The sequence below is a fragment of the Equus caballus genome, chromosome 4 (assembly GCF_041296265.1).
Source record: "Equus caballus isolate H_3958 breed thoroughbred chromosome 4, TB-T2T, whole genome shotgun sequence".
NCBI lineage: Eukaryota > Metazoa > Chordata > Mammalia > Perissodactyla > Equidae > Equus > Equus caballus.
Window position 1 is genome coordinate 38793297 of NC_091687.1, and position 26677 is coordinate 38819973.

At 39.0% G+C, this 26677-nt stretch overlaps 1 protein-coding gene across 6 annotated transcripts in view; it reads left to right on the top strand.

Moving 5' to 3' along the window:
• The window catches only part of CDK14 (cyclin dependent kinase 14), a 549770-nt gene that overhangs the window by 89979 nt on the left and 433114 nt on the right, over positions 1-26677 (top strand). The window contains exon 1 of one of the 6 annotated variants that reach the window (XM_070264495.1): positions 18011-18483. The exons of the other annotated variants lie outside the window; for them this stretch is intronic. The gene's annotated coding sequence lies outside the window, so the exon portion shown is untranslated. Of the gene's footprint in view, positions 1-18010; positions 18484-26677 lie in introns of those variants that run through there. 6 annotated transcript variants of the gene reach the window in all.

Here is a 26677-nt window from a genome sequence, read left to right on the forward strand (position 1 = left end):
ACACCCCACAACAGCCTGTTGGCGCTGGCCCGGTGACATAGTGGTTAAGTTCGCACACTCCACTTCAGCGGCCCGGGGTTCACAGGTTTGGATCCCGGGCGCAGACCTAGCACTGCTCATCACGCCATGCTGTAGAGGCATCCCACATAAAATAGGAGAAGATTGGCACAGATACTAGCTCAGCAACAATCTTCCTCAAGTAAAAAGGGGAAACATACACACACACACAAAACAAAACAAAACAACCCTACAAAGCTTGTTGACTGTCTTGGTGCTAGTACAGTAAAAATGCCAAAATAAGAACCTTGTCAAATTTTACATTTAGTGATTCTGAAAAAAGAGAACATGAGTCTGTCTAGTGCCAAGGTCTTAGTATATAAACTCTCTTAAGGTAGGGGTATAGAGCAGATGGTACTCAGCAGTTCTACTGTGACTTCGGCTAGCACTCACAGAGACTGGCTCTTTGGATATCTTAAAAGCAGACAAAGACCAATCTGGTTTGGTAGTAACCTGGGAGATTTTTTTATCCCCCCATAGACAACGAACCACCAAGAAGGCAGGAAGTATAACACCTTAAATGTCTCAAAGGGGTGTATAACTGACCAAAATTTAGTGAATTCCTCCAGCACAAGTAACACTCTGCTCTCTCTGTAACCATCCACATTGTATGACCAGAAGAGGGTGGATTGGAGGGCATATTTTCAGAAGTGGTAAAATAAATTTGCATTTCTTCTTCTTGGAATGCCTATATTTTCTCTTTGTGACGTCTTAGTATGTGCGCATAGGCATTAGACTTTGATAGACAGCACCATGTTGGGTCCTTCCCACATTGTAGGTCAGCAGATAAATATCAGAGTTACCCAGATCTCAAATTAGCTTGGGGAACAATGAAAAGCCTTCTAGGCACTGAGGGAGTGAGATTATCTGGTTCCTGTGCTGGAAGATAAGAGTATGCTGGATTGAGGACCCCACACAGTTTAATTCCAGAGCAGCTACAGCTACAAGTCCACAGAGCTCAGACAAAAGCACAGAGTATTCCTATTTGTGTCTTGAAGCCAACACAGTGCTCACCACGTGCAGAGTTAAGGAGAGACTAACAAGACTGAAAGATTGCACCATCAAGATACTCATAGAAACCAGAATATGAAAAATTGTATGGAATTAAATAATAAAAAACTGGTACTTTTAGGTAAATAGTACTTTCCAGTTACCCATGAATTCAGGATCCAGGGAGGTTTGGGGTCTACAGATGGAGCAATTTGACCTGCAGGCTTTGGCATCAGCAGACTCAGGCTGGAATTCTGGCTGACCACTTATGTGACCTTGGGCATGCTGCTCGACCTCTTTAAGCTTCACTTTTCTCAAAAGTAACATGAGGAGAATAATAGTACTCACCCTCTAGGACAGGCAGTAGGATTAAGTGAGATAATATGAATAAGCATTTAGTACAATGACTGGCACATTGAAACTGTCCATTTTAGTGATGATGGTATAGTTGCAATCAGCAGCGGCAGCGGCGGCGGCAGCGTCTCCCTCTCCTTCACAGACTTGTCCTGCTGATTTCCTGTGCTAAGTGTTTCTCAAATTTCTTTTCTACTCCTGTCACCTCAGTTTTAGTTTTCATCTCACCTATCCTGCTACAATAGTGTCCTGTTTGGCTTCAGTGACTCATTCTGTACCTCTAAAATCCATCCTTAAAATTCTTGCTCTTGATCTTTTAAAAACTCAAATGTGACCATGACCTTCACTGCTAAATCCCTTTCAATGTTGCTCACAGCTTTCAGGATGAAGATGATCCTTCTGATAGTTGCAGGAAGAGATTCTCTCCTTAGCTTTAAGCCCTAGGTGGTTATTTTCAACTCTTACAGGCTACCATTCACAGTCTTGGAGAGAGGGACAAAGGGTTATGCTTCCCTTGCTATATTCTAGATTGTAAAGTCAACCACTGAGCACACCTCATTGCTACAGCGACCAATTTTATGAAGATCTTGAGACTCCCCTACCCATGATCATACAGCTCTTTAGTTAAGTCAGTAAGTATTTGCGGAATGCCATTCATGAGTTTAGCAAATTAGACGGGACTGATTCTTTCTAAATCTCAGTCTGATGCCCTTTTCATTTAAATAATTTATGAATTTACTGTGGGTTTGAAATTTTATTGGAGTGTAATAGCTAGTAGAATCTATGTACTAGTTATTTTTATCTTATTTTGATTCCACCAGCATTTCTATATATCTGTTTTGCCAGTATAGGAAATTTGGGAAGCAGGCAGGTAATCTGAATTGGCTTGCCAGTAGTACCTGAGTCTCCTTGGGAGATATCATTATGAGGAGGGGTTCCTACATGCATAGGATTATTTTATATTTTCTTTGTTTCAATTGTGTGATCTAAAGTCAGAGATCTGATCTTTGTAGGCACAAACCCAGGTTTCATTTTCTACCTTATCGCATTGACTTGCATTTTTCATTATTTTTTGTATAGAGGTCACTGCACTGTTATGATGAGAAAGAAAAACTGCTTTAAATTCAAGGCATTTCTTCTATCAAGTTAAAAAAGACTCTCCCCAGAGAGAAGCATTTTGCCAACAGTGTTCTGTAGCTTGTGGGGTGTACTAGGAAAAGGTGCACAAAAATATGAAGCACATGAACCAAAGAATAGTTCTTTTAGCCTTGTGTGAAAAGCCAGATTTCTTTTTCATGCTGTCATAGGAACTGTTTCAGATTTTGTACATATTTGCTTTTTTCCATTTTGAAATGGTTACTCTGTGTATTCTTCCCAAAGGTATTTAAAATGTGATGACTTCTGTGGAATGTAAATATTAAGGTTGATATCTAAAGGTCGTTTTTAAAATTTAAAATAACTGCACTCCTTCATACTTAAATGTTTATTGAACAGAAGTTATTTAAGCTGGTGGTGAGTCCTGTAAAAGATCCTAGTTTATGATGCCCACACAGATTTGGAGGATATGGGCCAAGATTAGCACCCACTCTGTAAGTGTTCCCAGCTGGGGACGGACATCTCCACGGTTTCCCCGTTCTCCTGTAAGTTGAGTCTTTGTCATGAATAGCTTATACAGATACCTTTCTTTCTGCTTTCCCTGTAACACCGTACACTCATGGTTGGGTCGTTGGGAATTTCCAGGAAAGTCTCACCAGGCAAGTGGATCGGGAGGGCAGAAATTGCACTAGGTTGTGCTAACACGTAGCTGTGCTGCTGCTTTGTCCCTAGAGTCAAGTCAGTGAACGTGCCAGGCACACATGAAGACGTCTCAGTGAGGGAACATCCACTTGGCCATTGACTTTGTGGCCTCTGCCTTTGTTCATTCTTCTTAATGATTCCCTTTCCAGACCCTCTCTGACTTGGTGTTAATCATAATCCTCTTTACTGAGCAGAAAGTTCTTTAAGCTGGTTCTAATATCATACGTTGTTCATGTATCTGAGTTATTCTGCTTCCTTTTAAAATGGACTTATAGTGGAGGGATGCTAATGTAAGAAAGATCATTGAGGAAGAACAATTAAGTCATTTGCATAAGGAGATAAAAGTAGATGCAGATGGGTCATATAAATTAAAGGGATAGTCCATGCAGTTGGTTGTGGAAGCCCAAGGGGTGGAAAGGAAGGGAGAATGGATTGCAGTCATCAGGATCTGCTTCAGAGGGAGTCTTATCTTTTCGTGTTTGCACCTTAGTGCTTGGCACTGTGCCAGCCACGTAGTAGGTGTTCAGTATATGTTTTTTGAAGCAGTCAAAGATGGAGTAACTGAAAAACAAGATGGTTGAGAGTGAGCTCTAAGGTGAGAAGGGAAAGCAATGGTTACTTTATAAATACTAAGGATACAGAGAAAGCCAAGAGGAATAGAATGCAAATAATGATTTAAAGAAACAATTAAAACCAACCTATTTTATGTTAATTGAAAGATATTTGATTAGAAAAGAAACTTAGTAGACTGACAGTATGCAGTCTATATTAAGCTTCTTTGTATAAGTAAATATAAAATATTAAAATCAAACCTACTGTTTTAACCTTAAAAATATAGGACTTTTTAAATGCCTCTTGTCTAAACCCACTTTAATTTAAACTTTGTATTGGATAAGTGCTCCACTCTTTTGGTATCTGAATGATCAGATGCCCATTTCTTACTAATTAAAAAAACCTTAATTGAATTTTCTTGTTGAATATTTGACTACCCAATGTAGTATTAACATTTAGTATTACACATAGGTTGGCTGATTCACTGTGCATACACAAGAATCTGTGTGCATTAATTAAAGACTATCATGTAAGTGTTCTTGAATTGAAGAGCTAATTGATTAAAAGTTGAAAATATCCGAATAGGAATGTGCTGAGAAAATGACTCATTGGGAAAATTACTTTGTGAGCAAGAAACTACGAATACCTTTTAGGTATGAATGATAAAGGGTCAAATAATAATTTAAGGCTTACATGGCATGTCTTATTTCTGTGCAGACCTCAAGAAGCTAAGTTGCTACTTCAACTAAGAACAGACGTGGTTACGTGGGTTATATAATCTTATGTGACCAGAGTAATTTTTCCCAAACAAAATTCTCATTGCTGTTTCCCTGCTTATGGCTCCCTGTTGCCTACAAGATAAACTCAAAGCTCAGGCTGGTACACAAGACCCTTCATGACTGCCCCTTATCTGCTGTCAGCCTTATCCCAAGCTTCATCTTTCACCTGTCCTGCTTCCTTCTCCCCCACGTTTCCCCAGATTTCCTATAGGGAACTACCCATATTCCTATAAGTATGTCATAATATTTCCTGCTTCATTTATTATGCCCATATTGCTCTTTCTGTCTTACAGATCCCCTATATGACATAATAAGGCTTTAAAAATATAACTTGGAAAATATTTAATGGTTCCTTTTGGCACTATACCATATATGTCAAAGTAATAAAAAATTGAAAAATATATTCTCTACCTTAGTAGGCGATGAGTAAGAGTATAGAATGATACATTCATGTATTCCTTCAACGAATATTTACTGAGCACCTACTATTTACCAGGCACTGTTCTTGACCCTGGAGATTTAAGAGTTAGCAAGATAGCCACCATGGCACTTTTACTTTAGTGAGTATGACAGGCAGCTAATAAACAGAAATATAATATAATGGTCAGGCCAAAGTGCAAGAAATATAAAACAAAGCAAGGAAAGAGGAAAGCAAGGCATGGGGTTAGTGTTGATAAAATGGTCAGGGAAGGTATTTCTGAGAAGGTGACAGTTGGGTGTAGATCTGAAAGAAAGGAGGGAGAAAACTGTGGGAACATCTAGAGGAAGAGGGTACAGCGGCCTTGAAATACGTAGAGGGGCTTCATGCGTTTAAGAAACACGAAGGAACTCAGGGGGACTGGAGTGCCGTGAACAAGGAGGCTGGTGAGAAGGTCAGGAAAGCAGCTCCTTGCCAGTCATGCTTGGAGTGTACATTTTATTCTAAGTCAGAAACTGCATGAGGTTTTGGGCAGAACAATGATACTTTTAAAAATCCTGGCTGATGTGTATAGACTTGGACAGGGGGAAGAATAGGGGAGTAATAGCAGAAAGATAAGTTATGAGGCTGTTGTGACTGTTTAGAGATCCACGGTGGATTGGACGAGGATGGAAGCAGTGGAGGTGCTAAGGAGTGTTAGGATTTGGAATATGTTCTGAAAGTTCTGAAAGTAGAGCCAAGAGAACTAGCTAGCTGTTGGATTGGACATAGGGTATCAGAGAGAGCAATCAAGGATTCTCAGGTTTTTGGCTAGAGAAATCAAGTGTGATAATGTTAGGGTCATTTATTGAGATGGAGAGAATTGGGGAGAGGAGCAGGGTTGAGAGGGTATAGAATCAGGAATTGGGTTTTGGACTTAAGTTTGAGATTCCTATTAGATATCTGAAAGGAATTGTCACATAAGTAGTTGGTTATATGAGTCTGGGGATGAGGGTAGGGCCTGGAGATATGAATTTGGGAACCCTCAGTGTATTGAAGACATTTAAACCATTTGAACCATGACATTTAAGATCACCTAAGGAGGGAGTGCAGACAGAGATGAAAAGAGATCCAAGGTCCCAAACCTGGGACCCCTCCATCTTTATTGGTTGGAAAGAGGAGCCTCCAGCGAAGGAGACTGAGAAGGCAGAGCAGTGAGGTGGGAGGAAAACTAGCCATGGAGCCCCAGTGAAGCAAGAGTTTCAGGAAGGAGGAGTTGATCAGTTGTGTCAGTTGCTGCTGAAAGGTCCAGCTGAGTCTGGGAGTTGCCCACTGGAATTGGCATTGTGGAGGCCATTGCTGACCATTGGTAGAGTAGAGAGGACAGAAGTCTGATTAAAACGAGTTTGAGAGTGAAAGGGAGTTTTTGCTTTTGTTGCCTTTACTTTTGGTGTCAAAAAATCATTGTCAAGACTGATCTGTGGTAATCATTTCACAATATATACATATATTGAATCATTATGTTGTAAACCTAAAACTATTACAATGTTATATATTGATTATATTTCATTAACCCCTCCCCCACCCACAAAGAATGAAAGCAAGGAGAGGCAGTGGAGCCAAATGGGATTAACTACTATTTTTGAGGAAATCTACCATAAAGAGGAAGAGAGAAATAAAGCTGTATCTGGGGTGGGGGTTGAGGGATCAAGGGAGATTTAAGGTAGAAAACTTGGAGAATAACGACAGTTTCATCCCCTCCTCTTTTTTGTTGAAGAAGAAGACATGTCGTAGCTGAGCAATCCTTACCTCTACTATTTACATCCCTTATAAACACGAGAAAGTTGTCATTGAAGCAGAGCTTCTTACATTCTCTATGGTGTTAAAAATCTTTTTATAGTCTATCAGATTTCAGTGCAGTTACAACGTGCTTTCTTCTTTTAACTTTTCAGATGTTAGATGGTGTCTTTGAACTGATGTAAAGCTGAACTGCCCTGTGTGAGATTTTCTATAAACCTAGAAGTAATTTCAGAATTAAAATTTTATAGAGAACTTCTAAGTCTGAAGCAAAATTCATGACAGTTAGAGTATTCTAATTCTTGTAGAGTACCTAAATGGAGTGAAAAGAATGAAACACTTTCCCAATTAAAAAAAGTGTTGGATGGACATTGCCAATTGTTAAAAACAATTAAGGAGTATTTAAATACTGGAAGAAAATTAGCTGATACATGCAACTTGATATTAGTTTCAGTTAAAATGAGTTGTCCCCACAGTTGTATGCTACCTCACATTTTCAAGGGGGACTATCTTGGAGAAGCGTTCTCCTTCAGAGTCCTGTGTGGCGGTATTTTCACTTGTGCTTGTATGTACTGTTCCAACACTAATTACTTCTTATTAGTGTTTATATTCTCGTTCTAATTTCATGCTAATTGCAATGATGCACAATAATGAATTCTACCTACAAATGATCTGGCCTACTCTTAAAATACAATTTCTTAGTTGTACTACCTTATGCTACTTGGACTTAGTGGTAAAATACTTCTGTAAATAAGAGAGAGAGCAGAATGGTGGTGGTTCTTCTGATTGAGATTTAGCACCTGTGGGTAGACTCCGCTTCTACATAGATATCATCATGGATGATTCACCAGATTTTAATAAGAAAGCCAATTATTTGTGTGTGCTTTGAAAGCTGATGCCTCAGAATTTTATTCCTTCTTTGATCAGATGGAACATTTTGTTTAGTGCAGTCTCAGAAGACGAAGTCCTGCTTCTTGATTGGCATCAGTTCTCTTAAAACTCCTCCCAAGTTTTTGGAAATGTGTGCTTTCCAGTTTAGAACTGTTTATTTGAAAAGTTACTTCGTTGCTACTGGCAAAATTGATTCTTGATGCGTTTTTGTTTTTGTTTGTTTTATCTTCTTTTGTCCATAGTTTCGAGTGGCAGCCACGTGTGAATACATTATGTGGCTGATTTTTCTGTTGGTAAATGTAAAGTTCCTTTCTAGCATTTGATACTCACTAAATTTCCCTTGTGTGTCCTGCTGGTGGTAAAATCTCTTGCTATCATTCTAACCTGTCAATAAACCTTATCTTTAAAGTTTCCTTATGCAACCATGGGTTCTCAGTTCTGACTTGACTCAAGCCACAGCTTTGTAGTTACAATGGAGAAATATGATAGATAGTGAGAAAAGGAAGAAAGTCCAGAGAAAGACAGTGAGGAAGAAGGAGAGAGAGAATGAGAGTGAGCTAAGCTTTCTCATGAAAACTCATAGAGAATCATAAATAGCTCCTTCTGCCCTTAGCCAAAGGAAATATCAAGAAGAAAGGCTATTAGGTAGAGCCTATAGCTGTTAAAAAAGTGGTTGAATTTCATGGAATAGTGCAAAAGCAAAGTGCAGTGGTAATAGAAATAGAGATAGTGATATAGATATGGGAGAAGAATCAATAGGAACTGATGGACATAAGGAGTAACCAAGAAAATGAGCCTGACAGCCCATGGCTGATACAGAAGGAAGTGCCCAGGCTGATCTGAAGCAAGAGAACCAAGACCAGCACCAGGCATCATGCAGAAGTATGAACCCCAGGATAAAGTGATATCTGTGGAGCCTAAAGGCCTAGTGCCCAGTCACCGCTAAATAGACATTATGCTTATCACTGGGTTGTGAAAGCCTTTGATTTACTGAACACTGTTCCATGCAGTTTATACACCATTTAGCCTCTCAACAACCCTCTAAAGTACATGAACTATTATTATTATTATTATTATGCTCATAAGTTAGGTATCTTGCCCAAGGCCTGGATGGGGAACCCAGGTTTGTCTGATTCTTGAACTCACATTCTTCCTCCATCTAGCTGTCCTGCATTTAAACTTATGTTGAAATTAGTGCTTCAGTGTACCTGTTTATATGATTTCATCCATGATATTGTCTCTTTTCTCCTTATCAAACCTTTTTTGTCTGTTAGAGTTCTGAATTAAAAACACTTGATGGATGTCAGAGGAAATATGTGAACCAAAGTTGATCTGCGCCGGGTTGTGGTTCATTGAAGTCAGGTGGTCCTGCCGGGGCTGTAGTTACCACGTGCACATAGCAGGAACTGGTGCGATGGGGTCAGTCAGGAAGTATGAACTGAGCTTCCTTTAATGATTAGGAGAAACAGTGTCTGTTGAAGGAATCCGGTGCTTCAGGAGAGGATTCATAAAACTAAGTTCATACTTTGGCCTTTGTAGTGTGATAAGTAAAACCCCACCTTCCCTAAGTTAGAATCAAGATTGGGGAGAGGAGGAATGAGAGTAAGGACGGTCTCCAAGTTCCCCATGACTAGCTACTGCAACAATTCCCAAAGCTCAGTTTTCCTTAAGGACTATGGAAAAAGAGTTTGGGTGTCTGTATCCAGAGCAACTAGGGAAAAACACATCTTTGAACCACATGGGCAGGCAGTGTACTTGGAGACCCTGGAGTCCATCCAAATAATCTTCCACCAGAGGGGAGAAAAGAACTGTTGTTCATGACGGTTCAAATCACAGAAATTGTTCAACTCTTCTAGGCTGTGCTCCTGTGATGTTACAAAGGTTCTTTGTTAAATTATCGAATTACATCCAGACATAGATAACACTTCTTGTGCTAAGAGTGATCATTGCTAGTCTTTGGATATACATTTTTTTTCCCCTCAGCATCTTACCTATTGAATTCTTTGTAACTCTAGTTTTCAGAATTTGGTTACCTAAAGTGAAAATCTGCCGTTATGCTTGATCCATCATTCTGAGGCCTCCCTCATTCTGGACTCCCATAGTATTTTCTTTTGCTTTTCCTATGGCAATTATTTCTTGTATTATATTTATTTGTATAAGTATCTGTGAGAGCAGCAATTGTGTCTCATTCGTCTTTATAGCCCCCCCGCCCACAGTGCTTAATGCAAAGCTCAATAAGTGGTTGGTAAATGAAAAAGATTTTTTGTACTGACAATTTATAAATGATATCTGCAAGGCCAAGTCGGTTTATTTCCCTTTAGGTACTGTGCCTAAAATTTGAATATGTGCTATCATAGCAATTTGGATGCCTGGTTAAACTAATTGGTCCAAGCATTCAGGCTTCCTACAGGTGCAGATAACTGATTAATAGGTAATGCTCCATGGCTTATGGCAGTTACACACTTTCTCCTGTAAATTATAGAATGGATAAAAGAATTTAATGTATATAATTTAGTACAAACTTATAGAAATATTATTATATATAGTAGATGTGTGAAGTAGTTTTGTAAAAAAACTTTGGCTGCTATTAAATCCATCCTTTCCTACCATCATATAAATCAACATCAACCTCAAACCACCTTTTCCTAGAGTTTAAAGCAACACATCTATTAAGTTAGCTATAGCTCTGGCATTACTGCTTCATAGTAGCTCTGCATCCTCTTGTTCATGTATTTCCATGTGTACTAGCACTCTTGGTTACAAAGAACTGAAGATCAGCTTGAAGTAGCTAAGACAAAAATAGGATTGATTGAGAGGATGGTGTGGCAGCATAGTAACAAGGCCTGAACCGCTGCGCTTGAGAAAGTCAGGCGACCAGGCAGTGCTGGGACCTCAGCAGCAGGCACCAGGGATTCCATGTTATCAGTGCTGTCTGTCTCTTACCTCGTCTGTACCCTTGCTAACTGGTAATGTTGAGATTTCAGTCCAGCTTCTTTACAGGGCCAGAGAGAGACTGACACTGGCAGCTTCTAAGCTGTTGGTGCTTTCTCTGCTTTGCCATCATCAGGGGTGGAGGGTGGGGTGCAGTTCAGCTCTGTTGGAAAAGTCCCAGGGGGTGACTGGCCTAAGTTGGATCCCTCGTGTGGTCCTAGACAAGGTGCAGCCCTCCCTGGACTGCAGTGGATGGTGCCTGGGGAGGAGCCGTTCCAGGAACTTATCTTACTTTAATAACCACTCAAGAAAAACATTCCATGAAGACTGGCAGAAAGGATTCAACCAATATTTGAGTGCTGCTGTCGTCACAGTTTTACTGGCTACAAAAGGAATGTAGGAGTAGGTCAAAGTGCTTGAGAGTTGTGAATACCCTGCTACTTGTGCTTTTTTGCAGTGAGCGTTCTCTGTGACACCAATGAGAGTGGACTAGTTATATGATTACGTGATGGTTCTCCCTTAGATAAATGATTACTTTGGTTTCCTTTCTGTTCTTTGAGGGTGATGTACATGTGGTTTCAGAATGATCTAAATTATATCAGTATTACCTGGAAAAAGCAAATACTAAGATGTTGAGCACAGGAAATTTAATTAAATTACACAGGAGTGCATATTTTACTTTCAGTTGTGCGTTTCTTCAGATGGTTATCTTTTCATTGTCCTGAGTGTTTATTGTTGAATGTACAGCGTTGTTATCCATTCTTCCCCATGGTCCTGCTTCCTCTTTTATTTCTTAGGTGTATAGAGTGAGACAAAGGAAGTGAATTATTTAATGAATACTTTTTATTTTAATATTTAAAGTACATAAAAGTGTCAAATTTAATTTGAAATTATTTCTGTATGTCTATTTGGCAGGTACTTTTAAGAAAGTTTTTTTCATTTTGGCATTTTCCAACTCTGTGAAATTTTAGAAAGCTGGGGTAAAGTCCCTAAAAACAATAAAGCTGAGTTATAACCCTGAACTGGAACTCTTTCTCCCCTTTTGATAGTTAACTCAGAAACTTAGGTAAGTTTTTAAAAAACGAGACTTAGCTCCTTAAGAAGCTTTTTGATTGTCTTGGATTTGTAGCATCTCTCCTTACTGGACTCTTGACATCAGGAAGAGAGGAAATCTTCACATCTTTTCTCAGTGCTGTTTGCCTTTCTTCTTGCTGCTACCTGAGGATTTTGTCTCTGCCACTGAAATCTTATAATTTAATTCACATTTCTCGGATCATGTTAGTGCCACATATTTGGAATTCTCTGATACTGTTCTTCTGTGAATGTGGTCATAATAAAATCACTGCTACATCTGGGTCTTCTCCATTTCACACAGTTGGGGCAGGGCACCGCATCAGAAATCCAGTTGTGTTTTTGCTAGGGCGTGAATAGGAAAAACGGTACTAGGCCATGTAACTGCCCATGCATTTTATATACTATCTGAATAAATAATAAATACATGCTTATGTACGTTAAGTGTATATAGAAGTCCTGTAATATATGTTTTAATGCAAATACAAGTCTTATGTGACAAGGATTAGAGATTTAACTGAGGAGAATCAAAGACTAGGAGCAGACAAGTTGTCACCCAAGATAACTGAGGACACACAGCTAGGAAACACGGCAGGAAGGAGGAAAATTATTGCCTAAAAAGGAAGAGGCTGAAACCTTGGGTAGAATCAGAACTGTAATCAGACATCAGATTTTTGAAATACAGGCAAAAATAACGGCTGTCTTTTTATTGTTGTAATCTACACCTGCCTGTTCCTGTTATTAGATTCATGATTCTCAGTCTTCCACACTGCGTTTTGACAAACATCATCTAAAGTTACTCTGTCTTTGGAGCTTTGATTTCCAACTTCCTGGTTAAAGTTCTCAACTGAACTTTTTCACCTGCATATATTTTCTGCAGTTCACAGTGATCAGCACAATATTTTTCCCTAGCCGTAAACATTATAGAGCATCTATCATATGCCAGACCCAGCATCAGCACTGTAGGGAGGGCAGAGATGAAGAAGATATGGCCTGTGTGGGTAGGTTGTTAGGATTGTTTTGTTTTTATTAGTGCTCTAGATGCATGGATTTTGAATGGTCTTCCCTCAATCATATTTTCCCCATAAGCCCTCTTATTTTTAGGATGCAATTTAACAGAATGCAACTTTTTTCAGGAACAAATTTATTGGATTGTGATTGAATTACCTATATTTACTGATAAAAGTAGTTCACTTTTTTCCTTCCAGAATCCAGAAAACACTCAAAGTTGTATAACATTAAGAGGAAAATCCTAAAATTTCCATGAAATGCCATGAATGACATATGGATATTTTTGGTATTGTGGTTAAGAAGTAGCCTTTAAACATTCAAACCAAATTCCTCCAGAGTTTCACAGTGTTTTGAGAAAGTATTTTAAGAAAACAACGTTTCTCCGAATATATGGGAATGTGAGTAATGACTGGCATCAGTGGAGAAGAATTAAGTTGTAAAAGTTTTAGGGTTTACTAAAAAATTAGGGTTTTGGTTTACTAAAATGTCATGAACATTTTTTAAATCAATTGTAACATGAACATTTCACTGTAAAAGTTTATAATGGAAACAAATTGCTATGGAATTATAATTTGAAATCCAACCTCTTTTGGGGAAATTTTCTTTTCTCTATCACTTTTCAAAATAAAATAAAATAAAATCTTTGCTTTTCCTCATTTAGACTTAAAGATTTCATGAAATTAATTCATAAAGAAGGTGACTTATTGTTAGATTCGTATGTATAAAGTGGCCTTTTCTCTTACCCCTTTCCTAATCTTTAAAAAGTTTTCTTATTTGATGTTTCTTTTTTCCTATTTTAGTTAAAAAAGCCCAAAAAACAAAAGAAACTTCTGTCGCTTTCTTCAATTTCTTCTTTTCTCCAGGTTCAGGGTTTTTTTTGGCCCCTTCTGTCTGTAAGACCTGACGTATGTGAAGGTCAGACATCTGGCAGCCTGGCAGACATCTGTCTCTCTGAGATGGCTCCATGTAGGTGGATATGAAACAAGAGTTTTTGCACAGATGAGAAGTACCACAAAGGCTACAAGGTACAGCCTGTGGTCTCTGGGAGCCTAGGCTAATATTTCTTCACTCGGGAAACTTCCTAGTTCTGATTTGAACCCGCCTATTGACTCAAAACCTCTATTCACACAGTCTTTTAATAAGCCTGTTTATGTAGCTGCCCAGGAGAGGCATGGTTAAAGAAGCTTGTGGCAAGACTGAGAAGAGTGTGGTGGTGTTAGAAGGAGGTGGTACGTTTCGAACTGTAAGAAGGAAAGCCTGATGGCAAAGAGAGAACAAACCGTAAAAATAAAGCAGAGAAACCCATAGATGTCAGTTATTGGGATTAGGAGCCAGTGGCCCTGTATACCTGCTGTTTAAAACTGGGTGGCTGTCACTAATCTTCATAATTGATCCCATCAGCAATTGAAGATTAGATGTTGTTTATTATTATCCATTTAAAATAGGGATGAGCATAATACTTTTTAGAGTTTTTAAAAATCACATATAAATGCAAGCATTTCAAGGAATCAATTTTTTTGTTTGTTTGGTGAGGAAGATTGGCCTTTAGCTAGCATCTGTTGCCAATCTTCCTCTATTTTGTATGTGGGATGCTGTCTCAGCGTGCCTTCTTGAGTGGTACAGAGGTCTGCGCCCAGGATCTGAACCTGCAAACCCCAGGCTGCTGAAGCAGAATGCATGAACTTAACCACTATGCCCCTGGGCCGGCCCTGAAGGGGATCAATTTTTGTTTTCTTGCAAAAATGACCTAAGTAGATGTCAGTGTCTGACTTTTTTGTGGGTCCTCTTTTTTTCTTCCTATCTTTTCCTCTGTATCTGCTGGGATGATGTTTTTACAAAAGACTTTTTGTCTCTTCTCTTTGAAGATAGACCCTTTATTTTAACACCTACTATTGTTTTCTATGGTGTGGTTTCAAATACATCTCAATGTCCCCTAATAAAGATATTCTTAGTCATAGTAGATTGTGAATCCTGTATGATGTGAACATAATGATTGATTTCCTGCAGCTTTGTCCTCTAGCCTCTATTTTTACTTCTGCTTTATGGCCAAACTTGTATTGGTGTACACATTTGTTGACACTATTTTTTTCCCACACATTCCTCAAGCTCCCCATCCATTTCCACTCTACAGGAGTGCACAGAATGTGTTTGAACTGCTGTCATCAGCAGCTCCTCCTAATATTTATTTGACAAGTATTGAGTGCTGGTCTAGGGGCTGGGGAAACACAGACAGCAAATGAGTAGAAGTCAGTGCTCTTGAGCCTTTTATGTTCTAGTGGGGGAGGAAGACAAACAAATAAATAAAGTAAATTAGATAGTGAAACAAAAATAGTGCAACATGATGGGGAGGGAGGAGCAACAAGAGAAATGGGAAGCCCTGGGAAGGACTCTGAGGAAGAGATTCCTGAGATCTAGCTGAATAATGGGAAGGAGTCAGCCAAGCGATTATCTGGGGAAGAACATTCTAGGCACAGAAAGCAGCAAAGACAGTGATTCTGGAGGCAGGCATAGCTTTGAGAAAAAGAAAAATTGTCCACTGTAGCTGAAGCATGGTGTGGTGAGTGCTGAGGGTGCCCTGCTCAGAACTGCTTGGTCATTGGGTGCCTAGGCTAAATGCAAGCCCTTCCTCTCCAGGCCTCGCTCAACGATGATTGGTTCAGGGGTACACAAGGCTGGCCTTCTTGCTTCAAGTGGGACTAAAACTGGGTGGGGACATTTTATCTGGGGTCATTCTTCCTTGCTGTTCTCCATCTTTCCTGTCCTGCCTCCTCATTTCTTTTCTCTGAGAGCATGTCTTCAATAAATTAGGTGAACAAGAATCTTGGCACAGCTCTATTTCTAGGAAACCGGATTTAAGACATGTAAGTGAACTTTTGACCTTTTTTCTGGGTTCCAAACCCTTCTACAGCTGCCTACTCAACGTGTCCACTTGGATGTTCCAAAGATAACTAAAACTCAGCATGTAAAAAATTGAATTCACGATAATTTCCCCCCTCCTCAAACTTTTGTTGTTGTGTTCATTCCTTTAGTCTATGACCCAAACTTTCACCTAATTATACTAAGAATTCAGTCATGCTTGGATTTTCCCTTTCCGTTAGACTTCCTGTCTAGTCACTCAACAAGTAACTCATGCTGAATGTCTCTCACCTCTTTTGTCTTTCCGTTTCCATTCTTTTTGCTTTAGTTCAGGGCCTTGCCGGAACTATTCTCTTAGCTTCCCAAGTGGCCTCGCCATCTCCTTTCCCTCACTCTAGTCTATCTCTACACCATTACCCTGTTGTAAAATGAAAAAGCCCATCCAGTTACTCTTCTGGTTGTAGTCCTTTAGTATCTTCCTATTGGATTAAATGGCAGCTTCCTGTAGGATAAAATTCCTAACTTCCTGAAATTCCTAATAGGGCCTGTTATGCTCTGGCTTTGGGTCATCTTTCCCTTAGCCTTCACAGCTGTCACCACTGCGTTTACTGCTTGGTGGTTTCCTCAGACAGCTTCCAATTTCAGGCCTCTGATCCTTTAGTCCTGTCGTGCTGTTCCTCAAATGCCCATCCCTTCCTGGACAGTGCCTGGAGGCCTCATGCTGCCTTCTCAGTGAAGTCATCTGTGAGGTACCTAATGAACATTATTTATAACCAGCTAAGTGCTCTCAAAACACTCATTTCAGTGTATTGTAATCACTTGCTTTATTTTTAACCACTCATTGAGTTACTTGAATGCAGAGAATATGGCTGTTCACGTTGCTGGGTGCATCATATGTGTTTATTGAATGAATAAATGAAAGAATAAAGGAGGAACAATTTTGTGTTAAGTTTGTTGGTTTTTATACAGGGTAGCTTAGTGAACATGAATACTATACCTGCCCTTATCCCCCAACTCTATAGAAAAAAAGATATAGGAACTCCTTAGAGGAAATGACTGAAAATAACACTGCTAACATGGATTCTTTTTAGGGAACATTGAATGATGGGGGAGGGGAGATTGTCTAAGCCCTAACATATGGAGTTGGGAAATTCATTAACTCTTTTAACTATTTAATATTTGCTAGATGCCCAGCATTGTGTTATTTGCTATGGGGGAATAAAAAAAGATGCAGTTGATATGGTTCATTCATCAAGGGCCTTAAAATGGGGAAAATGCCAATAATGCAAGAGAGTTTTATGAGATATCATATGATTGAGTCCTAAATGATTCAAATAAGTGCTGTTCGTTCTGAAAAGGGAGAGTCCCGGTGGGCTGGAGGGTTGAGCAATCACAAACAAAGCCTCAGATTCTTGAAAGACTTGCTGAAATGAAGTCCACTCCTCAGAAATGGTGTTCTTATAACTCAATAGTTTTCAGAGATTAAGGAGATAGCTTTCTCTCTTGGCTTTGGTGAAGGAAATACATAATATTTGTATTTGAAGAAGAACTTTTTGTAAGACTTTTGAGTGAGCTTTTGTGTTGCAGAGAAAAAAATAACATTCAGTATCTTCACAGTGTCATTCAAAAGGACTAAGGTGAAGATGGTTTGCAGATGGGGGATAAGAGAGATGATTCCTTTAAAACAATTAGGATGCTAAGGGAAAATGCTTTTCCCTGAGCTTTGTGATTGTAAGTGTGTACCCAGTCCTGGGAGCTATGGGAATAATGGCCAATCACCAGTGACGCAGTAGTTACCTCCTCTTGTACTTGAATTCCTTAATTAAGTGAATATCTGTGGGATCAGGTTTCGTGCCTGACTTTTTTTATTTCTTGTCTAACAGATTTCTCAGTTATATCTTTGTGTCTTAATGTAAGTTATGCTTCTTTTGTGGTTCGATTTTCTGAGGATAGGAGACTTTAAACAAGGTTGAGTTGTAGATCAACCACTCTCCTGTAGGGGTCGCTATGAGAGTAGCACTTTGGCATTCTTCCTTACCACCCAGCACCGTGTGGTATGACTTGACACAATTAGCCTAATGAGTGTGAGATCTGGTTTGTGTTGGTATTTTACTTTTGAGAGTGGTCTGAACTCTAACCCCACCAAGAATTCTGCAGGCTTGTAACTATGTATTTTATCACTTTAGTTCTGTAAATGCTACACCTGTGCATTCTTTTTACCTCACATACTTGGTGCATAGAGTTCTCACTGTATGTCATTTGCATATCACAAATAGATGCACCTAGACACATTAACCGTTTCAGTGGCTTTTGCAACGTGAATAATGGTAGCCTAAACTTGGCCTTCTATAGGACCTCAGATTATTGTTTAATGGGGTTGTCATTCAAGACACTGGCTTTCTCTAGTGCTTTTAAAAAATTGAATTGAGCATGATGAGGTGCATCCCCTTGATTAAATGCTCTTCCTCCTATGCAATCACCATTAGCTGTTTGGCTCCTGTTCTGTATTCTTTTGAAGCAGCCCTGCATTGCAAATCAATATCTCTCTGAAGAGACAGTGTGTTGTGAATTGCCTGGACAGCATATGCACGCTTACTTTGGCTGCAATGCTGCTGCAGAGCCCGTTTACTCTGCCTTCCTGGGAACTCCACAGGCAAGTCCATCGTGTTTGGAGAAAAAATAATTAAATTTTTTTCGGAAAAAATAGAACTGCTCAAGCTATTAATACAGAATGTTAGCATGTCCTTTGTGTTCTTCTGAACCATTTTTGGTCGTATTCCACTGAGATTAGCTTCTCTTCGGTGATTTCTGGGGTTTTTTTTTTTTTTTGCTTCTGCTTCCCCCTTTCTTGGTTGTAGTACGGCCATACCATTTCAGCTTGCTAGTGCAGAAAGATGTGAATTCAGTTGCTGTATGAACCTGGCCTGGTGCAAACACATTGCTAGAGACATGTTAAAGAGTTCCAGGTGAATCGAGCCTGAGAGAGACAACAGCAAAACGGTAAGACGGAGCATGTTTAAAATTAGAGCAAGGGTTTTAATTTGGAGCATCTCGGCAAGTCTGAATCCTGACTCACTCATTTACAACTTGAAAAGGATTCATTTTATGCATGTCATTTTACTCACCCTCTTCTATTTAGCTGCCAAACATCACAGATTGATCAAGGGGGCATTTAAATTAGGGATCTGACAGGCGGTTACTCACGGGAGAGTCTCTTGAGGCTCCTGAGGCTACTGCTTGTAGTTTGTAAACACCAGTGGCAGAGATAAGATGAGGGAAAGGGTTAGCAACTGTGCTTCTTTGCCATAGCTGAATCTTATTTCTTCTGAAACTCATCTTATTTATTATAGCTTAAAGACATGTTACGGATTGTTTTGCCTGGCTGTGCTTGGCTGAATGCCCCCTGAGTCAAGCTGCTGAAGGGCAGGAGACCACTTTTTTCATTTGGGTAAACTGATGTCCATGAATTAGCTGGATTGGATCTGAGTGGAATAGGCATCCCTCATACATTAGGGATCCGAGGCTTCCCCTTGCATATCCCACCCTGTATCCTTCTGGAGCACAGAAATGCACCTGCTTTAAGTGTGTGCTGCCTGGCAGAGGTCAGTGTGCTGGTATTTTGCATCATTACACCTTTGGTATCTGTGCTTTCATGTACGGAAGTGATAATCCTTCATGCAGTTCTGCTTAAAGTACTGGCTCTAAGAGTGGACTGTTAGCATTTTGGATACTAATGGAGAACCCCTGCGTGTGTTAAGGACCGGGGCAGCAAACAGGCTACTCCAAAATGATGCTTACCTGCTTGTGAAGAAGATAACAGTTGAGAGACAGAAATGTGAACCTTGATATCTACAGAGGTTGAATTCCAATTTCCTTTGTTATTTGGCACACAATATTGGGGATGGGGCAGTTGAAGTTGAAGGACATGATTTAATATTGTTCAAAGTGAGACCGCTATATCATGTACTCCTAGTAAGTTTATAAGGATCCATCTATTGTATAGATGCTGAATGTTAAGGATGTCAGCATTTGAGTTTTTACTTTAAAAATATTCTGCTTATGTGTACTTGAACTCAGTAATTCACATAAAATATAAATGATGCAGGGAGTGAAGATTATTTGAGAAAATCATCAGTAACTTGCTGTAGCATGTTGGGTATAAGTCACTTGTGGATAATTTTGTGACATAAGTATTTTTAAGAAAAAACAGCTGATTACTTAATAGACTACTTGAGAGAAATATTGATAATATGTTAGGGTTCTCTAGAACTTTTTTGGGGGGAGGAGCCTTAAGTATGCTTCTTTATTCACTCAGCTATTTACTATAAAGGTTGGACATTGATTTTTGGGAATGAATAATTGGTTTTTATTCAAAAGAGTATTCAGATTTTCATTTATTTTGACTACTTATTATTTTCTAAAAAGTCAAGATGGACTATAAGCTATTCTTCTCCATACTTTAGTTGTTCTTTTTTAAAAAAAACTTTTCTCCGATTCAGAAGATGATGTTCCCTGTGTTTGCTGTTTCTTTTTCTGATAGTGATGTGTTCTAGCTATTTATATTTTTACCTTCACTTTGTGTAAGCCGTGAGGTTTATTTTTTTGCCCTGTGACAGAAGGAATTGTACATTTGTGAAAAGTAAGTGATTTTTAAAAACAGGAATAGTAGAGCTGTAATATGACATTGATTTTACAATTACACAATTTTTTATTCCTTATTCTACAAACATTTATTAGCCATCTACTATGTGTAAAACATACTGTGACAGAAGTACAGATGAAATGGATATACAATGCTCCTTGAAGGAGTTTAGGTAGAATAGCATTGGTATTTTTCTCTGGAATATACTCCATTGTACTTTCTGATGAATAAATAAATTTGATGCTTTTTAAATATTATATTTCCCACTTAGGAGAATCCTTCCTCTATTTTCCTTTAATCACTTATTTATTAAACAAACATTTATGGAAAGTCTACTGTTTAACAGTGTAACTACTATGTAACAGTAAGTAAAACAGATCTGGTCCCTGTCTTCATGAAACTTACAATCTACTTCTTTTTAAAATATTTCAAGGAGAAATTTGAGAGTAAGTTTTTTTCATTTCGGGTCGTTATGAAACAGAAACTGTATGCTTTGATTTTTTTTCCTATTTTTATTGTGGCATAAAATACACAGAACAAAATTTACCGTTTTAATCATTTTTAAGTATATAATTTATTGGCAATGATTACTTTGCTGTCATCACCACTATCCATTTCCAGAACTTTTTCATTATCCCAAACAGAAACTCTGTACCCATTAAATAATAACTCCCCATTCTGCCTCCCTGTAGCCCCTGGTAATCTCTAGTCTACTTTCTATGTCTATGAATTGGCCTATTCCAGGTATCTCACATCATATTCAGTAGAATCATGAGTATTTGTCCTTTTGTGTTTGGTTTATTTCACTTAGCATGTTTTCAAGTTTCGTCCATGTGGTAGCATGTCTCAGAATTTCATTCTGATGAAATTTATATGGAAAGGACAAGCAATTTTCCCCCCTTTATATGATTTCATTAAATCACGTTTCCACATGGATAATATAGAGACACTAAAAATAAAAGCCTGTGAAGAGGGCCAAAGAATGAGGAACAGAGATGCACTGAAGGAATGATCTATGGATCTATCACATTTGGGTTCTTTACATGGCCTGGTAATTGAGCATGATAATCAGGCTACTTAGATTTGCATGTCAATTCTTTGCTGAGAGAGAGCAACAATCAGCTGAACTATTTAGTGGGAGGCTAGACGGTGGCTTTTGTCATTTTTAATATTTGAATTTCACCCCTCTGCTTCTAGTCCCTTACTGTATCTAACTTTATAAGCAGAGACTGATCAAGTTGGGGCCCTCTTATAGAATCAGAGACTCTTAGAACTGGAAGTTCCGGTACTTCAGCAATTATGTTATCTAATTGGCTCATCATCATTCATTCAGCCAATAGGAGGGTGGGACTCCTCAGTCTCCTGGTGCCCACTGCAAGCCTTCTTTCACTCCCCACTGCTGTTTTCGGTGGACACTCAATCCAGAAGCCCAAGGTATCCTCTGAGTTATACAGAAAGGAATAAGAGAGGGGTAAGCTTGATGCCATGTTAAGCAGTTTTCCACTGGATGAGGTACACCTGGCTTCATCAATATAACATTCTCTTTCTCAAATTCCTTCCTGATATTGCTTCTCTTAAATCCAGATTCCTTTTTCTGGTAGAGGATCCTTTCTAGAAAGCCAAGTTAAGGCCCTCAGAGCTGTCCATTTATCTGCCATCGGTTGATTTGATGATTCTTAGACTGGACCAGTCAGCAGTTTATATCCATGCCTTTAACCTACTATTCAGGAAACAAACACATATGGAGGAGGAAGATTCAACATGGTTATGTCTAATGCCAGAGTCATCCCATCTTCCCCATCAGCCTCTCCTTCATGAATCATTTTGCCCCCATAACTACTTTGCTGTTCAGGCCTGACTTTTGATATGAGACTGATTCAAAATCAGATCAGTCAAAAGCATGTTAAATTTGGGTGGTGGAAGTTGGGGGTAGGAGAGGAGGATGGGTCAGAAAACCTTAAACCACAGAGCAGGTGTTTTGCTCTGCTTTAAAAGTACTTCTCTTTCGTATCGGGGAACAGAGAATGGGAGAAGTATTGCAGACCTGTCCTTTGCTTATTTCTCTCAGGATCTAAGTGTCAGGGAACATGTTAGGAAGACAATCTGGTGGTCAAGAGCTTGAACTTTGTAGTTAGAGTCCTGGAATAAATCCTGTTTCCTCGGCTTACTCTCTGTGTGGCTTTGGACATGTTATTTAATTCTTGTGTATCTCAATTTAGTCATCTCTAAAGTCAGGATAATGATAGTATCTCATGGGGTTTTTGTAGAGACTAATTGAGAAACTACTTATAAAGCATTTTTCATGGACTGTTATATAATAAATATATAATAAATAATAAAAGCTCAATAATAGCCATCATCATCATTGTCATCATCACTAGAAATCCTTAATTTCCATCTCTCTTTTCTATCAACTTGCATTATATCTTGGCCAAGATCCTTTTCCACTTTGCTTGCTTATTGAGTATATATGACAATTTCTTAATGCTATTGGGTTTGAATGGATAAAAGGAGGATGTAAAAGAATGATCCAGTCTTCTATTTATCATCTGGCAGGTTTTGGAAGGGTATATGTTCTATAGACTTCCTCTGCTGCCCAACTGATACAAGCTTGCCCCAGCAGCTTATTCGTCAGCTAAGTGAGATCTCACTAAAAATACAAAGATGACAGTGAAATGCTCCTGGAAGCAATGGGGTTTGTTTTCACGTGGCAGACAAGCAGCAGGATGTGTGTATCCCACTGCTCTGCTCTATTCACGTTGGATATCTCAGTTAGGATTCACTGTTGACTTTTCTCAGTCATAGGAAACATTTACAGAACCAGTCCCCATGAAATCAGTTAGGACTTTATTATTAATGGATTGCTGTCAAATTTATTGTTGCTGAAATTTTAGCTCTTGACAATAGATGGACCAATTGTTAAAGGTGCTTTGAAAGATACTTCCATTTTCTCCCCAAAGGTTCACTGCTCCCTCTGTTTCTCTTCATGAGCTCTCTGTGGTTAGTGACCCATATATGATTCTCTGAAAATTTTAAGAGCTTCAAAAGTCAATCCTATATTGAGTGATGCCCTATATTTTGCTGAATCCTTTGGTGGGGTGTGCATCTAGATTTATTTTATTAGAATAAAGACATTAAACTTTGTAACATCACTCGACATTAATCACTAAATTATCAAAGCATTAATAATGCATTTAAATTGTATTAACAAGATGGTTATTGTAGGTGAGGAGATTTAAGTTGTATTCATTTATATAGCCGTCTGTTTCAGAGTAAGAAGATAGTATACAATTTTATTTCTCCTTCAGGGAAGGAATTTGAAAATATTTATAATCTTTATTTTTAAACGTTCTTCATATGGTTACCAGGGGAAAGAAATTCGGGTCCTAATGGATCAGTCAGTACCTCCAGTAGTGTCTTCTTTTCAGTTTTCGTGTTTAATGTTATTGTGCCTTCTGGATGCTTTACCTTACAGGAAGGACAGAATAGGGAGCTACAGATATTTGAAAGGTATAAACATGAAGGGAGAACTAGCCTGCTTTAGTACAAAGGAGCTATGGGTGGTGAGGTGAAACTCAGAAGAGAAACAAAACAGAATTCAGAAGGCACCTGAGACTGTTTGCACAGCCTTTGTGACAAATGATGGCTTCTCCAGTCCTCATGATGTTAAAAAAAACCCCAAAAAACAAGCCCTCAAACAGTAAGCATATGTATACAGGTAGAAGGCATCCTAGACCATGTTGTTGATTTCAAACATCTATGAATCTGAGTTCAGCCTGATCTGTTTATTCGTTATTAATGCTTCTGATGTGGTAGATGTTTTAAAATTGCTGTAGTTAAAATTAGTCACTCCCCCTTCCCAGCTTATTTCATACCTCTGCACTGTGTGGGGTCCTTTGAAAACACACTCTGGTTTCCCCTTCTCAGGTAGAAACCAAGACAAAACCTAATAAAAAGAAAAACTATATTTAAACCTAAATTCTATGAGAGAGGGGAAAAAAGTCCCTACTTGCAGGAACAGACTTTTTCTTTTCTGGAATAAGAGCTTTGAGGGAAGTGTCTTGATGAAGAAACTAATTAGCCATGCAGTGTGTGCCACTTTGTGTAGCTCGAGTCTTCTGTTTGTCGAGAATGGGTATTCCACTTCCCCACCGCAGCTGTGGGATTTTGTAGGTTGGAATAGGCTTTTGCTTTGTGGAGTCTCTCCAAAGCCACTCCCTTGCTATGCATGGGGATTCTCATTCCATGTGCCCCACTTCCTGTGCCTCTGGCTATAAGTGGGATGGGGAGGCAATATAGATGTCAATTCTAATATTTCATCTCCCAACGCTATATATTCATTTGGCCATATGACATGAATGCTACACTCCTGTCTTTTTTCCATGATGGAATTTTAACAAGGATATAGTTATGGGTGTCAAGTGGGAGTCAGAAAATTCACGTGTCTTCTTTCTCCTCTTGACCTTTTTGGGATATTTAGTAAGTTTTTAGTGGAAACAGTGACTAAAAGAGGCCCAGACTTTCACGGAATTGCCGTGTCCTTCTCTTTGTGAATAGGAGTTCATGTTCTTTGTCCAATCTGGGGCGGGACGTGTTCAGTAGTTATGCCATGCGTGTGAAGGGCATTTTAAAATTTTCCCCAGGGAAGAACCTGTTAGAGGATACATGGTACTCTTCACAGATGTAGGATCCTTTTATAATTTTGTTATAACCCGTGTATATTTTTCTTTTTCCTCACTCACTCCAATCCCCTTGCTTTTTAAAAATTCATAAATCTATTGGGTGTACCCAATATAAATATGTTGGCTGTACCTTATTGGAAAATTTTATTTCGGAGTTCAAGATTATATTAAAGAATTATCTGAAATTATCATGATCTTTTCTGGGAAGTTTGAGCAAAAATGTTACCCAAAGAATATTGAAATGATTGCTACTCATACCATACCCAGATAGACTGAAGCAAATTTTGCCTCTAAAAGCCTTGACCTCTCTCACAATCTCGATCACTTATTTGACCATAGCAGCAGAATCTGTTATTAATGTGGTTTCGAGGACTGGGCCTCAAACCTTAACGTGCACACAGATCCCCTGGGGATCTTATTACAATGCAGGTTCTGACTGAGTGGGACTGTTGGGTGGGTAGAGGGGCTGAGATACCAGGTGATGCCAGTGCTGCTGGTCCACATGCAGCAAGGGGTTAGAGAATATTCCAGGTGAAATCTTGATCCCCAAAGATAACTACATTTCGAAAAACCTATATAGGCCACAACTAACAATAGAGATGGTATTTCTACGTTACTATGAGTGCTCGTTAAACCTTACGTTAAATTTATCATCATGATTTGGATGAAATAAAGAACCTAGCAGTCAGTAAATGTATGCATCTATCTATGGGAGCCTATAAGCAAAACCATAGCTCTTATATCTAAATTGTGTATAATTGTAACAGAAGGGAAAGCAACTAAATAAAATTATTTTAGCAATATATATATTAAAGTCTAAGCTGCTGGGAAGACCACCTAAATATTTCATAGTAGAATCAGCAAAATGAGTATTAAACCTCTTGGTGGTAATCATTGCAGCCCAGTAAGGGTTGTAACCAAACTACGATCACTGAAGCGGCGTAAAGGAATGTAATGTCCTCAAGAGTTCTCCGTTCAACTGTGTCCATTAGCCCATGGATTCAGGATTTAAATGAAATTAGGTCAAACCCCAAAGAAGCCAGTCAGTAGAAAAATAAACATTTTAAATTAAATCACAATAATAGACGTTGAAGTCTGGTGAGTGGGATCAGCTGGTGAAAGCCTTTTCCTTGACTAGAAAAGATCTCGCTCAGAAGGTGCCTCATTGTTTTGTGGATTCTTAGGAGGAACTTTTTTAATGGCCTATGTTTGGTTAAAGGGGATGACTTATAATAAGGAAAACAATCCATCTTTGAGTAAACATTAACGGAACACCCATTTCATGCTGTCTTTTGGGCTTTGGGAACGTTAAAGAAATGGAAGATATGGTTTCTGTGCTCAGGGTGTTTACAGTCTGGTCATAGAAGTGTAAGGAACACCCGAGAAACAGAGGAAAGCGAAGACCTCTTCCCACCCCAGCAAAATGAACCAAACACATGAAAACAAATTCCACAGTCAATTATGTGCACATTTGTGAGACAGCGTACATTTAAGTGACAAATTATGAGGTACAATCGAAAAATGACTTGGTTCTTCATGCAGCTATTTTGTTTGTGACAGTGAGAGTGACTTAGGGGCACAACTAGCATTTGGTAGATAGAAACAGGGTTGTCAAACGTCCTGGAATGTGGCTGCTGCAGCGTCTTGCTCACAAGTCATTCCTGAAGGCCCAGGACGCCATCACTGAGAAACGATGCCAGGATTTAGTTAAAGAAGATCTGCAGAGGCTGGAGCTAGCAGGAGGAGGGTTCATAGTGTGAACCTATCTGCCTCCTTTCTGAACCCTAAAATCCTAAGGGAAATGGAGCAGAAAAGGAAGCACAGAGAAGTGAATTTATGTGTCTGGCTTTATCTAGTTGATCTATTTAAA